Genomic DNA, 13482 nt, shown 5'->3' with positions numbered 1-13482 from the left:
ATTCAACGAAACAGCTGAATCCTAAGCTTTATGTTTAAATAACATAATCACTGCAGCTTTTTATTTTGAAATGATGGTATTGGGTGAGTGGGTGGCGGGGTGGGGGGTTGAGAGACAGTATATATTATTTAATAGGCCTCATCAAACATTACAGTAAGAATTCCCTCCATTGGGTTGAAATACTAGTAGTAAAAGTATTTTAGTAATAATACCAGTTTAAATACTAGAAGTACTACTAGAAGTACTAGAAATATTAGTAGTGGTTGTAGTACTATTTGAAAGCGCAATAAGTATTCAACGAAACAGCTGTATCATAAGCTTCATGTTTAAATTACAGATAATCATTGCAGCTTTTATTTTGAAATGATGGTATTGGGTGAGTGGGTGGGGGGGTTGAGAGACAGTATATATTATTTAATAGGCCTCATCAAACATTACAGTAAGAACTCCCTCCATGGGGGTTTGAAATGATGAGAGAAGGTGGAGAGAAGGAGGTCATGTCAGGCTGCACTAATCAGCTAATGAGGATCAGCTGTGAGTCACAGAAAGAGCCCCAGCTCGTTGGCGCGGCAACGGAGCAAGGTGCACTTAGCTCACAGACAGTTACCGAGAACCCACACCTCAAACAAATGCTTCCTGGAGCAAAACTATTTGGAGTAGCCAAAAAATAATTACATTTTGAGCGACACAAGACTCTACCGAACGTTTGAGTGTAGTTTTTATGTCTTTATGTCTTTTAAAACTGCTCTACCAACAGTTTACAAAACATGGACCCTCTCTTGTCTTCCGACTTTGCCCGCACTCTAGCGCTCACTCTAAATTCGAAAAGGACCCCAAAACTAGTGAAACATAATGAGTGGTTATGAAAAAACTATAATAGATATCAACAAGCTGTTTTTTTTAGGAAATTGTTAAGACTTGTGTCAACATTTTAAAGTTTAAATGGTGTCTCTAGCTGAAAGATTGGAAAAGCTGAAAAAGTTGAAAGTTGAAGAAGTTTTGAAAGGATTTGAAAATTGAATCCATTAGGAAACCATGTTAAAAAGGTTGAAGATATTAATTTATATTAATTCAATTATAAGAGCTAAAAAGCTGAAAAGTCATAGCACCCCTCCCCTGAATGAGCTGAACATTTTAATATTTGAATGGTCTTAATAGCTGAAAGTGTGAAGGAGTTGAAAGGTGCGGCGGAAGAAATAGAAGAATAACTAGAAAATGCATTTCCTGCTGAAAATGCGTTGGAATGCAAAAAGCTGAAATTAATTTCAAAAAGTTGCTTAAAGTACAGAAATGAAACAAGCTGAAATTATTCTAAATATTGCTGAAAGAATAGAAAAAGCTGAAATACATTTTAAAATGGCTGAAAATACAGAAATGAGTAAAGCTGAAATGAACTTGAAACAATTGCAAAAAAACTGAAATGGGAGAAGCTTCTATGAATTTGAAATCACAGAAATAAAAGCTGAAATAAATTTCAAAAAGTTGTTTAAAATGCAACAAGCTGAAATTATTCTAAACATTGCTGAAAGAATAGAAAAAGCTGAAATACATAAATGACAAAAGCTGAAATGAACTTGAAAGAATATCAAAAAAACAGAAATGGGAGAAGCTTCTATGAATTTGAAATCACAGAAATAATAAAAGCTGAAATTAATTTCAAAAAGTTGCTTAAAATGCAACAAGCTGAAATTATTCTAAACATTGCTGAAATAAAAAAGGCTGAAATACATTTAAAAATTGCTGAAAATACAGAAATGAGAAAAGCTGAAACGAACTTGAAAGAATTGGAAAAAACAGAAATGGGGGAAGCTTCTATGAATTTGACAAAATACAGAACTAATAAAAGCTTAAATTACTTCTAAACATTGCTGAATCTTTTTCATTCAAACTTAATGAACTTGTACACCGCTTTGCTAGTCTTCTGACAACTCAAAGCGCTTTAATACTAGATGACATCTCTCACCCATTAATACACTGATGACACAACCTACCATACACAGTGGCACCTGCCCATGTGCACAGAATAAACCAGACAGGAGAAGATCCTGGCAACAAGTCAAAATAAAATATAAAAACATTTTGCATGGTTGGTGAGTGCCTCAAAAGTTTGCAAATAGTGTAGAAATTACTGAAAGCTTCGTGGCGGTGCCATCAAAAACGCTCCTGGATACTTCCGGATAAGTTAACCGTCATGTCTTGATGATGTCATAAAGATGCGCGGTTTTGTGAAATAAACATGGACGCATACAGCGCCAATGACTAATACAAGTACTACGTGTTTCACTTGGACAATTAAATGTTAGTGGACACACACACAAATACTACAGCCCCCATCTCGATTACAATTGTTCACTCCTCAGTGCGCAGTTTCGCCCACCAGCGGACCCCCTCCTCCCCCCTAACCCCGGCTGGTCCACCGTAACTTTTGACGTGCTTATTAACTGACGGACCTTCTTGCGGTCCGATGAAGGTTATTAATAGTATATTAAGTTGACGCTTTGTTGCGTAAAATAAAGACCAAACGATCTCCTGTCATTCGCGTAAGAAAACAAACTCACGTATCTGCAGTTCAATCACCGAAGGAACAACGTCACGCCACTCCCCGTAACTTTTGACGTGCTTATTAACCTACGGACCTTCTTGCGGTCCGCGAAAAGGTTATTAATAGTATCACTCGCGTAAAAAAATAAACTCACGTGCCTGCAGCTTAATGACAACACCGAAGGAACAACGTCACAACCACGGTTTAAGTCTCCAGCGGGGAGTAGCCTCGTTAGCAGTTTAGCTAGCTAGCACTCTAGTACTTATGGCTCTCACATGTCTCAAATATCTTACCGTCCAGCCTCCACATTACTTACGGTCTGCTCATCCCGGGTCTCCGTCCCAACTCACGACACGCACGTCCACACGTACCGTTATCTAACCACGGTTAAACCTGCACGTCCCTGAGCTACGTCTTTATGGCCATAGATCAACAGCTGATCGCTAATTAGCTCACGGCGAAGAGAGTGAAGAGATTTAGACAAAATCCACACCTCAAACAAATGCTTCCTGGAGCAAAACTATTTGGAGTAGCCAAAAAATAATGACATTTTGAGAGACACAAGACTCTACCGAACGTTTGAGTGTAGTTTGTATGTCTCTATGTGTTTTAAAACTGCTCAAACAGCCGTTTACAAAAAGTGTACCGGCTGTGTTTTTTTTTTTTTAAATGTCGGCAGATTTGTATGGAAGCGTATGGGGCTCGGGGCAGACTTTGTCTCACAATCAGGCTCCTCACGCAAAAAGTAAATAACTCTGACATTCCAAACTTATACGAGTCCAACCAGCACAAGCACGGCTAATGTTTTCTTTTTAAATGAAGGCTGAAAAGTGAATATTGTGGCCGTAAAGATAAAAGTGCCTCTTTTTTTTTTACTGAATCCTCACACGGCGCTCACTCTAAATCGCGGGACAATCCGGAAAACTCCACTCTAAATTCGAAAGAAACCCCAAAACTAATGAAACATAATTAGTGTTTATGAAAAAACTATAATAGATATCAACAAGCTGTTTTTTTTATAAAATTGTTAAGACTTGTGTCAACATTTTAAAGTTTAAATGGTGTCTCTAGCTGAAAGATTGGAAAAGCTGAAAAAGTTGAAAGTTGAAGAAGTTTTGAAAGGATTTGAAAATTTAATCCATTAGGAAACCATGTTAAAAAGGTTGAAGATATTAATTTATATTAATTCAATTATAAGAGCTAAAAAGCTGAAAAGTCATAGCACCCCTCCCCTGAATGAGCTGAACATTTTAATATTTGAATGGTCTTAATAGCTGAAAGTGTGAAGGAGTTGAAAGGTGCGGCGGAAGAAATAGAAGAATAATAATATGAAGAAGATGAATAAGGCGGAATAAAGATTAGAAGAACAATACTTGGAATGCTTGAAGCATTCCAACTAATGATTCCGTTTCATGATTGCTAAATTAGTGTTGATCAACATTTACGATTGGCATACTATTGTTTGTAATTTAGCCGTTGAAATACAGGTGCTAACCCAACATGTTAGAATTGCCAGTGAAGAAAAGTAAAGTTACCTTCAGGCTTTAGGAACCTCTCTTGCCAATGCTAAGAACTGCTTCAATTTTAGAAAAAGAAACTTCTGATTATCTTTGACACGTTTTAAAGGATTAGGAAAAAGATGAAAAGCAGCTTACGGCCATACCTCTCTGGTTCCGCCCGATCTCGTCTGATCTCGGAAGCTAAGCAGAGCAGGGCCTGGTTAGTACCTGGATGGAAGACCGCCTGGGAATCCCAGGTGCCGTAAGCTTTTTCACTTCTCTCTCTGAAAGCCGCCCAGCGCCGTAGATTGTACACCTACACAATTGTAAAAAAAATGTCACATTGTAGAAGAGATGCAATAGGAAGAAGATGAAAGGTGGCTTACGTCCATACCATCGTCAGGCCATTTGAGGTGGCGGGGACTGCAATGGCCATTCACCGATTGGCTGGGACCCCTGGGCGGGTCTTCTCTAGTCCATCCAATTTTCGGCATGGGATGTCACAGCCTTCTTTGCATACCCTTATTTAACCCACACAAAGATGCCAACGGCAGGCGTGTCATAATTCATTGACGCATTATAAAGGATTAGGAAAAAGATAAAAAGCAGCTTACGGCCATACCTCTCTGGTTCCGCCCGATCTCGTCTGATCTCGGAAGCTAAGCAGAGCAGGGCCTGGTTAGTACCTGGATGGAAGACCGCCTGGGAATCCCAGGTGCCGTAAGCTTTTTCACTTCTCTCTCCGAAAGCCGCCGAGCGCCGCAGATTGTACACCTACAAATTACAAAAAGAATATCACATTGTTGAAGAGATGCATGTTTAGTGTTGTTTTAACGTTGGATATGAAAGGAAATTAGACAATATTATCCAAAATGATTCCGTTTCATGATTGCTAAATTAGTGTTGATCAACATTTACGATTGGCATACTATTGTTTGTAATTTAGCCGTTGAAATACAGGTGCTAACCCAACATGTTAGAATTGCCAGTGAAGAAAAGTAAAGTTACCTTCAGGCTTTAGGAACCTCTCTTGCCAATGCTAAGAACTGCTTCAATTTTAGAGAAAGAAACTTCTGATTATCTTTGACACGTTTTAAAGGATTAGGAAAAAGATGAAAAGCAGCTTACGGCCATACCTCTCTGGTTCCGCCCGATCTCGTCTGATCTCGGAAGCTAAGCAGAGAAGCCCCTGGTTAGTACCTGGATGGAAGACCGCCTGGGAATCCCAGGTGCCGTAAGCTTTTTCACTTCTCTCTCCGAAAGCCGCCGAGCGCCGCAGATTGTACACCTGTTTTAACGTTGGATATGAAAGGAAATTAGACAATATTATCCAAAATGATTCCGTTTCATGATTGCTAAATTAGTGTTGATCAACATTTACGATTGGCATACTATTGTTTGTAATTTAGCCGTTGAAATACAGGTGCTAACCCAACATGTTAGAATTGCCAGTGAAGAAAAGTAAAGTTACCTTCAGGCTTTAGGAACCTCTCTTGCCAATGCTAAGAACTGCTTCAATTTTAGAAAAAGAAACTTCTGATTATCTTTGACACGTTTTAAAGGATTAGGAAAAAGATGAAAAGCAGCTTACGGCCATACCTCTCTGGTTCTGCCTGATCTCGTCTGATCTCGGAAGCTAAGCAGAGCAGGGCCTGGTTAGTACCTGGATAGGGGATATAGGGATGCCTTTCACCTGATTGTGCTACTGACTTTGGTTTCTCTTCAATACGCATAAGTCTTTCGCCTTTTACTAAAGACTTCCGTGGAGAGGAACAACAATGAGTTGACCTTATTTTTTGCCAGGCTCTGCTATTTGGCTGAGCCTCATGTACTTGTAAGAAAAAGAAATTAGTAGGATGGAAGAGCCTGTCATTTGAGTAAACTTATTCCTGGAGTCTCTGGTTGAGCTTTGGATCAAGTCTCAAATTACTGTCTGAATTTAGAGTGAAATCAAGATTTAGGCAGGAGCTTACACTTTTGATTGCAAAAAAACGAATGATTTTTGAGGGCTGTTTGGGGTTGGTTCCATTTTTAGACAGAGGTGCCTAGAAGTGAAATCACTCTCTGAATTATAAGTGAATTCAACAAGAGTTCATCAAAAGCTTACACTTTTGATTGGAAGGAATCAACAAGAGTTCATCAAGAGCTTACACTTTTGATTGGAAGGAATCAACAAGAGTTCATCAAGAGCTTACACTTTTGATAGGAAGGAATCAACAAGAGTTCATCAAGAGCTTACACTTTTGATTGGAAGGAAATCAAAGATTTTTAAGAATACAGGCTGCGTGGGGAGTGGGATGTTAAGTAACAGGCGACTGCCACGCCCATTTGTATGAGCCGCACCCCGACATTTGAGAGATGCGCTAGTCCGTTGGGTCTGGAGGCAAACATTCATGTGTCATCGCTTCTCGGCCTTTTGGCTAAGATCACCATGGTAATCCATTTTTGACAACGCAAGGGAAGCGCGTGACGACGGAGGAATGGCCACATCACCCAACGAGCAGCCGATCCCAAAGGTCGGGCTGAGGTATACTCTGAGATTTCGAGCTACCAAAGAAGAAGATCAGGTCCTGTCGAGAGTTTTTTTTGGAAAACAAGTCATCATGGGCCAGCTTAATCTGGTGATACAGGATGTTCTGTGCATTCAGTGGAACCAGCAGGAAAAAGCTTTTGACGTTACCTTCAGGACCGAGGACATCTACAGAAGAGTATCGGAAATCTGCAGAAAGGAGGCGAAGGTGAGCCCTGTTGCCTACTACGAAGTCCTGAACCTTGACAGACCGAACTTCAGAACAGTGTCAGTCCATATGTACAACCCCTTTGTCACTGATGAAGCTTTAGTTTCCTTTCTGTGCCAGTATGGGGACGTGGCAACATCAGCCCGCCATATAAAAGACCCACTTGGTTTTTGGACCGGACGTCGGCTGTTCCAGGTTCTGCTGAATCCAGATCCGACAGGGCCGGATGGCCTCCAACACCCCCCTGCCTTTTTTAGTCTTGGGGGCGACCGCGGGTATTTGTTCTATAACCGCCAGCCAGCCTTCTGTCGTAAATGCAGACGGTCTGGCCACTCAGAAGCAGGCTGCACGGGGGAAAGCTGCCGGTTTTGTGGGCAAACAGGACACGTGGCCAAGGAATGTGTGGCACCGAAAACTTGCCACGGATGCGGAGGGGCGGACCACCTCTATAGGAGCTGCCCTAGCCGCAGGAGGACTTTTTCCGAGGTTGCAAAACAAACGGGAGTCCTTAACAGAACCACAGTGCAGGAAACAGAATCCGAGACATCGCGGCCTACCAAGGAGGGGCCAGCACCGATGGGGCCTGGAGCAGATACCTTAGAGGGAGGAGTGGGAGCCGCATTGCAGGACGAAGGAGCAGCATTAGTGGACGAGGCAGCCCAAGCAGCAGACCATAGCGAGATGGAGGAGTTTCCGGAGCTTACGCTTGGTGCATCCTTCCCCACGATGAAGCCAGGGGCACGAAAGGTCTCACAGGTTTTTGGAACACTGACGTGTGAGTATGAAGAGTGTGCAGAGGAGGCATGCAGTAAAAAAACAAAGAGGGAGAAGACGGATGTCGTGGATGAAAAGGAGGGGATTGACGGCAGTAGGAGAGAGGAAGCCGTGAAGCTAGGGAATGCCACTGACGACAGTGGAGCCAGAGAGGACATACAACAGGACCCAAATGGGAATGCTGCAGAAGAGTTGGAGGGACAGTGCACAGGGGAAGGAGCTGCCTTGATGGCCGAAGGGCTGGGGATGGATTTTGAACTCCCCCAAGGCTTGCTCATGTTGTCATCCCCATATGGGGAGGACGTATATGATGGACCTAGTCGACCGGCAAACTCGGCAAACACGGTTCCTCTTTCCTGGGCTGAACAGATGGACAAAGACACCCCGTACACCCAGTAGGGGGAACAAACTTTGCCTGAAATGGGTTCTCTTAAGGTACTGTCATTAAATACAAGGGGAATGAGGGACAAAGTGAAAAGGAGGGTCGTTTTCGATTTTGTGGCCACACTCCAAGCTGATATTTGTCTTTTGCAGGAGGTTCATTTACGGGATATGGGGGACGTCAAAATGTTTTCAAAGGAGTGGACCAAAGGGGACTCAGTTTGGAGTGTAGGGGGGGTCCACTCCACAGGGGTGGGCATTTTATTTGGAACTAAAGAAATTCTGGTAGAGACATCCTTTGTTATTGTCCAAGGGAGGATAATGGGTACAGACGTGACATGGGGAACAGCCAAATTCAGGGTTATTGTAGTATATGGGCCACAATCAGCAACCGAGAGGAAGGACATGATTGGCCAAATGGAACCACATCTTGCCACTACTAGGCAGGTTATTATAGGGGGTGACTTAAATGTTGAGCTAGGTATAGGGGGAGATACTAGTGACATTTTTATCACCAATTTAATGTCCAAGCACGGCCTAGTAGACGGGTTACGGTGGGTTAAACCACAGGTGCTAAGCCCTACATGGCGGAACTCAAGGGGCATAGCTAAACGCTTGGACTACATTTTCCTCTCAAGGTCTTTGAGCTTATTGGCAGGCAGATTGCTCCCGGTGTGTTTCTCGGACCATGATGGAGTACTGCTTGACATGGTTTCATGTGCACCAGTGTTTGGGACCGGTTACTGGCGCCTTAACATCAACATCTTAGAGGAAGATTTATTCATTAAAGATTTTCGTCTGTTTTTCGGAGGTCTGTTGGGATTACGGCCAATGTGTCCGGGAGCCATTGAGTGGTGGGAGGTTGCCAAGGAGCGAATAAGGTTGTTTTGTGTGCAATATAGCAAAAAGAAGGCGAGGTGGGCAAAGAGGGAGGGTTTTCGGCTCCAGCAACTTCTCGAACTTGAATACGCTAGGGGGAACTCGTGCGGCACTTTAAACCAGCAGGCTTGCGACTCCCTCAAGGCACAGCTCAGGGATATCTATGAGCAAAAGGCCCGAGCATTCCTGTTGCAGTCACGTGAAAAATTCATTGAGAGTTTTGAAACGTGTTCTGCTGCCTTTTTCAGCTCAATACGGGCCGACAGGGCAAAACGGGTAGTAACCGGGGTTAGGGACAAGCATGGTAGGGTTGTGTCGGACAAGGGGGAGATGGTGCAGGCCGCCACTGACTACTACCGCACAAGGTTTTTGGAGAAGGAGATAGATGTAGATGGTGGAGAGAATTTCTTGGAGTTGTTGACCCAGCGGGTGCCTTTAAACATAGCACAGACTCTGGATACCCCGCTGACCCTTGAAGAACTTGAGGAGGCCCTCCAAAGAATGAACAGGCGGAAGGTGCCTGGTATTGACGGACTGCCGGCAGAGTTTTATCTCAAGTTTTGGGACATACTAGGGCCGGTAGTGTTGGAGGTCCTTTCCACAATACTCAGCACCGGTGTGATGGGAGGGTCTATGGCCACCGGAGTTATCTCCCTTCTTTTTAAGAAGGGGGACCACACCGACCTAGGGAACTGGCGGCCACTGACCATGCTTTGTGTTGATTACAAGCTCCTGGCAAAGGTCTTAGCGGATCGGCTGGGCAAAGCACTTCCTCATGTTGTCCATGTGGATCAGACCTGCGGAGTGGCGGGGCGTTCGGTGAGATGGAATCTTCAGCTCATTCGGGACACTGTCGCATGGGTGGAAGACAGGCACTTACCACTTATGGTTGTGGGTCTCGACCAGGCAAAAGCCTTTGACAGGGTTCACTGGGGTTTTATGTTTAGGGTTTTAAGCAGATTAGGCTTCAGTGATAGGTTTGTAGGATGGTTACGGGTATTGTACACAGCTGTGGGGAGCACAATTTCAGTTAATGGTCATTTGGGGGAGTTTTTCAGTTTGCACGCAGGAGTCAGACAGGGGTGTCCACTCTCACCACTGCTCTACATCCTTTACATGGAGCCACTGGCAGCAGCCATTCGGGCTGACCCGGGTGTTAAAGGTTTCCTGATACCTGGCAGTGGAGGCCTACGAGTCAAACTGTCTCAGTACGCAGACGACACCACACTGCTGCTGGACGACGATGCTTGCCTAATCCGATCATTGGAGATTTTCCAGAGTTTCGGTCGGGCGGCTGGCGCAAAATTAAATCATGCCAAATCGTCGGTGAAGTACTTTGGGCGTTGGAAAGACAGGACAGAGGTACCAGGAGGGTTGCCGCTCTGTGAGGGACCCCTGAAGGTACTAGGGGTCAGCTTTGAGACAGCCCATAGTGCCACGGCCAACTGGAACAGGCGCTTTATGGCAGTCCAGAAGAAGCTTGCTCTCTGGAGGAGCAGGAGCCTGACTTTGATAGGGAAGGTGCTTGTTCTAAAGGTAGATGTTCTGCCATCTCTCCTGTATTTGGCATACATATACCCGATGCCTGTCAGCATGAGGAGGCCCCTCATGCGCCTTGTCTTCTCGTTCATCTGGGGGGGACGATATGAGTATGTTGCGAGGATTCGCATGATGGCTGGAATTGAAGCAGGGGGAAGGGACGTGCCGCACCTCCCGCTAAAACTGGACTGCATTTTTGTTTCTTCTTTGTATAGCCAGCTATCTGCTCCAGTGGCACATCCGTCAGGACACTTCCTACGGCTATACTTTTCATACCAAGCTAGGGGTGTAATATCTTGGAGTAATTTAGCTCCCCGGGTGGAGCAGCAGCCATGGCACTACAATCATGCAGCCAGGTGGTTGCGGGCCCATCCTGAGGCCTCAGAAACAGGCGTGTTAATAAGCCACAGGGCACTTTACAAGGTTGCCAGGAAGGGAGTGGTTGCACGTGCAATGGTTGGGACGCCAGCAGGTATTTGGAGGAGGATCCAACCGCGGGGGCTTGACAATGGGCTCAAGGACCTCAACTGGTTGTGCCTCCATGGGTGTCTGCCTGTACGAGATCTGCTTTATCGACATGGTTTGACTAAAGTCCCTGCATGCCCCAGAGGGGGATGTTTACACAACGAGACCATGAGACATGTCATGTGGGACTGTTCCTTTGCAAGTGTGGTGTGGGCAAGGGCAAATATTTGGCTTGTACAGTTGGTCCCAGGGTTTAGACTAACTTGGAGCAGGGTGAAAGAAGGAGTGGGCCTAGGAAGAACAATGGTCCTCGCATGGCTAATAGTGAGCCTGGTTAAGAGGGGCCTGTGGCGGGCGAGGCAAGACCTAGTGAACAATAACAAGGAAGTGAGCGTGGAGTGGGTAGTGAGGAGAATCGAGATGGAGCTGAAGGGGAGGATGATGATGGACATCAGGAGGTGGGGGAAGCATGCCGCCTTGGAAAGGTGGAAGGGTGGCCTTGGGTTAAAGGTGGTTCCTAGTGGCTAGGCAGACTGAGCTCATCCCTAAAATGTGTTATAAACAGTTTTTTGTTTTTGTTTTCTTGTTGGTGATGTATTGTGAGAAGACAGACCTACAGATATGAGTTTGTATGCATTTGAATTGTGTAAAGATCCTTTTCATAATAAAAAAAAAAAAAAAAAAAAAAATCTGTTCTTATCAGTTTAATATCTGATATGTCCTCTATATGAGGACTACATATTAAGCCGATTTTTAGCTCTGGGAGATGAAAAAGGGGCTTGCTCTGCTCACTCCAAGCATTGACCCGGTATTGCAGCACTTCTGGGAACGGTGCAACCTTTATCTTGTGAAAAAAATAACTGGTGACCCAATTCATTGGTGTAGTCTAGGTAGTTGGTTTGCCTCTGTGTACAAGTCTCAACTGGCTGAGACTTTCGGCAAGCAACTGATATGTTTACTCATCAATTGTGCCTTTATTTTGCATTTCACACTGATCACTGATTTTAAATTCACTGATCTGTGAGGACGGTGCCATCTGGGAACCGTCACCCCAAGTGCTCTGTTTGGGAATACCACTCCTGTCTCTGTCACTACCAACTTATACTTACCTGGCAGGGGAGATACCATGATCACAAAGGTGGTTCACCCAGGGCGAGGCTCAGCCATTGCACTCCGGCTGTGTTGACCACTGCGAATGGGGGTGAGCCGTACAGTAGTGCAATTCAATCGAAGACCATTTGCTTACAATCCACAGTAAAACTTGCAAAAATAGCGCCTCCTGGTGGACTACACATGGAATGTTTGATTAATGTTTGTTTACTTCCTGGTAGATCTCTATTGGCTCCTGAGCTGACTATTCATGGAATGTGTGATTAATGTTTGTTTACTTCCTGGTAGTTCTCTATTGGCCCGAGCTGATAGATTAATCCAATTATGCAACATTGTTTTTATTTACTCTATTGCTTTTTTACAGGACTGCTACATGGACTTCCCACCACTGGAATACATGCAAACAATATCACTTCAAATAGTCAATTAAAAGGCGTCCAAAATGTCTTACCTGCTTTTAGTGTCATTTAGACTGATGATCATCTGTATTGATTGCATGACTGGGAAATGTTTTGTTGTTTGTATTTTGATCATTATTGAAACATTTTCTACAGTGGTTTCTCTCACCATGGAAACATATAGACATCGATTTTGTTTAACATACTTATCTGTTTATATTGTTCTTGCTTTTTTTTCTTATTTTGCAGTATCTTATTCCAATTCACCAACTCAAATTTCTCTGTGTAACATGCGTGGCAATAAATGGTTTCTGATTCAGATTGTGATACCTGAAGTTATTATTGAATTGTGCAGAAATAGAAAATCTAGAAAGTATATTTGTAGCTGTTTATCTACTGTTTCTGAACTTATTTAAAATAAAAACTATTCTTGTGAGTTAATGTTTTATATGTGTTGACATGTAATGTGTACCCTTTTTATTTTCAAACTCCCTTATGACAATTGGAAGTGGTTTGATATTTCAGAACTGCCTAATGTTTTTATTCAAAACATATGAGATATTTTAATAAAGGCTTATAAACTTAATCTGGCACCCTATATTTATTTGTGTCTCTTATTTGTAATGGAAATAATGATTAATTTTCCACAACGCTTCACTGTAACACATTCTGCTTTATCAAGTAAAAGGGAGCACAATCATAAATATAACAGTACATCTGTCATAAAAGACACAATATGTAAACTATTTACAACATGCACAGGTATTTTAAGATCTACACTATTTACAACATGCACAGGTATTTTAAGATCTACACTATTTACAACATGCACAGGTATTTTAAGATCTACACTATTTACAACATGCACAGGTATTTTACAGGTATTTTAAGATATAAACTATTTACAACATGCACAGGGATCTTTACGATCTAAACTATTAACAATATGCACCAGGATTTTCACAAATATCTAAACTATACAATATAAAAAACACTGGGATGCAACTGCATAATATGCAGGTTGTCACTGTTTGTCCACAACAGAAATGAAGTGTTCGTAGCTGTCGTACACTGTTTTGTCCAGACCCTTGGAAGTTGACATCAATGTCACAGGGCAGAAAACCTTTCTTTTGTATTTTTATGTCCCTGGGTCGGTC

The 13482-nt window shown here is 43.2% G+C and overlaps 5 non-coding genes and 1 pseudogene across 5 annotated transcripts; all 6 read left to right on the top strand.

Moving 5' to 3' along the window:
* The first annotated feature begins 4191 nt into the window (after window positions 1–4191).
* Window positions 4192–4310, top strand: LOC134109781 (5S ribosomal RNA). Its single transcript, XR_009943177.1, has one exon. It is a non-coding gene; the product is annotated as a 5S ribosomal RNA (ribosomal RNA).
* Window positions 4311–4649: 339 nt separating this feature from the next.
* On the top strand, window positions 4650–4768 carry LOC134109773 (5S ribosomal RNA). The gene has a single exon (XR_009943171.1). It is a non-coding gene; the product is annotated as a 5S ribosomal RNA (ribosomal RNA).
* A 395-nt stretch (window positions 4769–5163) lies between these two features.
* On the top strand, window positions 5164–5282 carry LOC134109772 (5S ribosomal RNA; annotated as a pseudogene).
* A 465-nt stretch (window positions 5283–5747) lies between these two features.
* LOC119208007 (U5 spliceosomal RNA) lies at window positions 5748–5864 on the top strand. The gene has a single exon (XR_005118981.2). It is a non-coding gene; the product is annotated as a U5 spliceosomal RNA (small nuclear RNA).
* A 5605-nt stretch (window positions 5865–11469) lies between these two features.
* LOC134109779 (U2 spliceosomal RNA) lies at window positions 11470–11659 on the top strand. Its single transcript, XR_009943176.1, has one exon. It is a non-coding gene; the product is annotated as a U2 spliceosomal RNA (small nuclear RNA).
* A 259-nt stretch (window positions 11660–11918) lies between these two features.
* LOC134109776 (U1 spliceosomal RNA) lies at window positions 11919–12082 on the top strand. Its single transcript, XR_009943174.1, has one exon. It is a non-coding gene; the product is annotated as a U1 spliceosomal RNA (small nuclear RNA).
* Window positions 12083–13482: the final 1400 nt, after the last annotated feature.

The sequence above is a fragment of the Pungitius pungitius genome, unplaced genomic scaffold, assembly GCF_949316345.1.
Source record: "Pungitius pungitius unplaced genomic scaffold, fPunPun2.1 scaffold_48, whole genome shotgun sequence".
NCBI classification, from domain to species: domain Eukaryota; kingdom Metazoa; phylum Chordata; class Actinopteri; order Perciformes; family Gasterosteidae; genus Pungitius; species Pungitius pungitius.
Note: the sequence above shows the minus strand (reverse complement) of the source record. Positions and strands in the feature narration are given on the sequence as shown.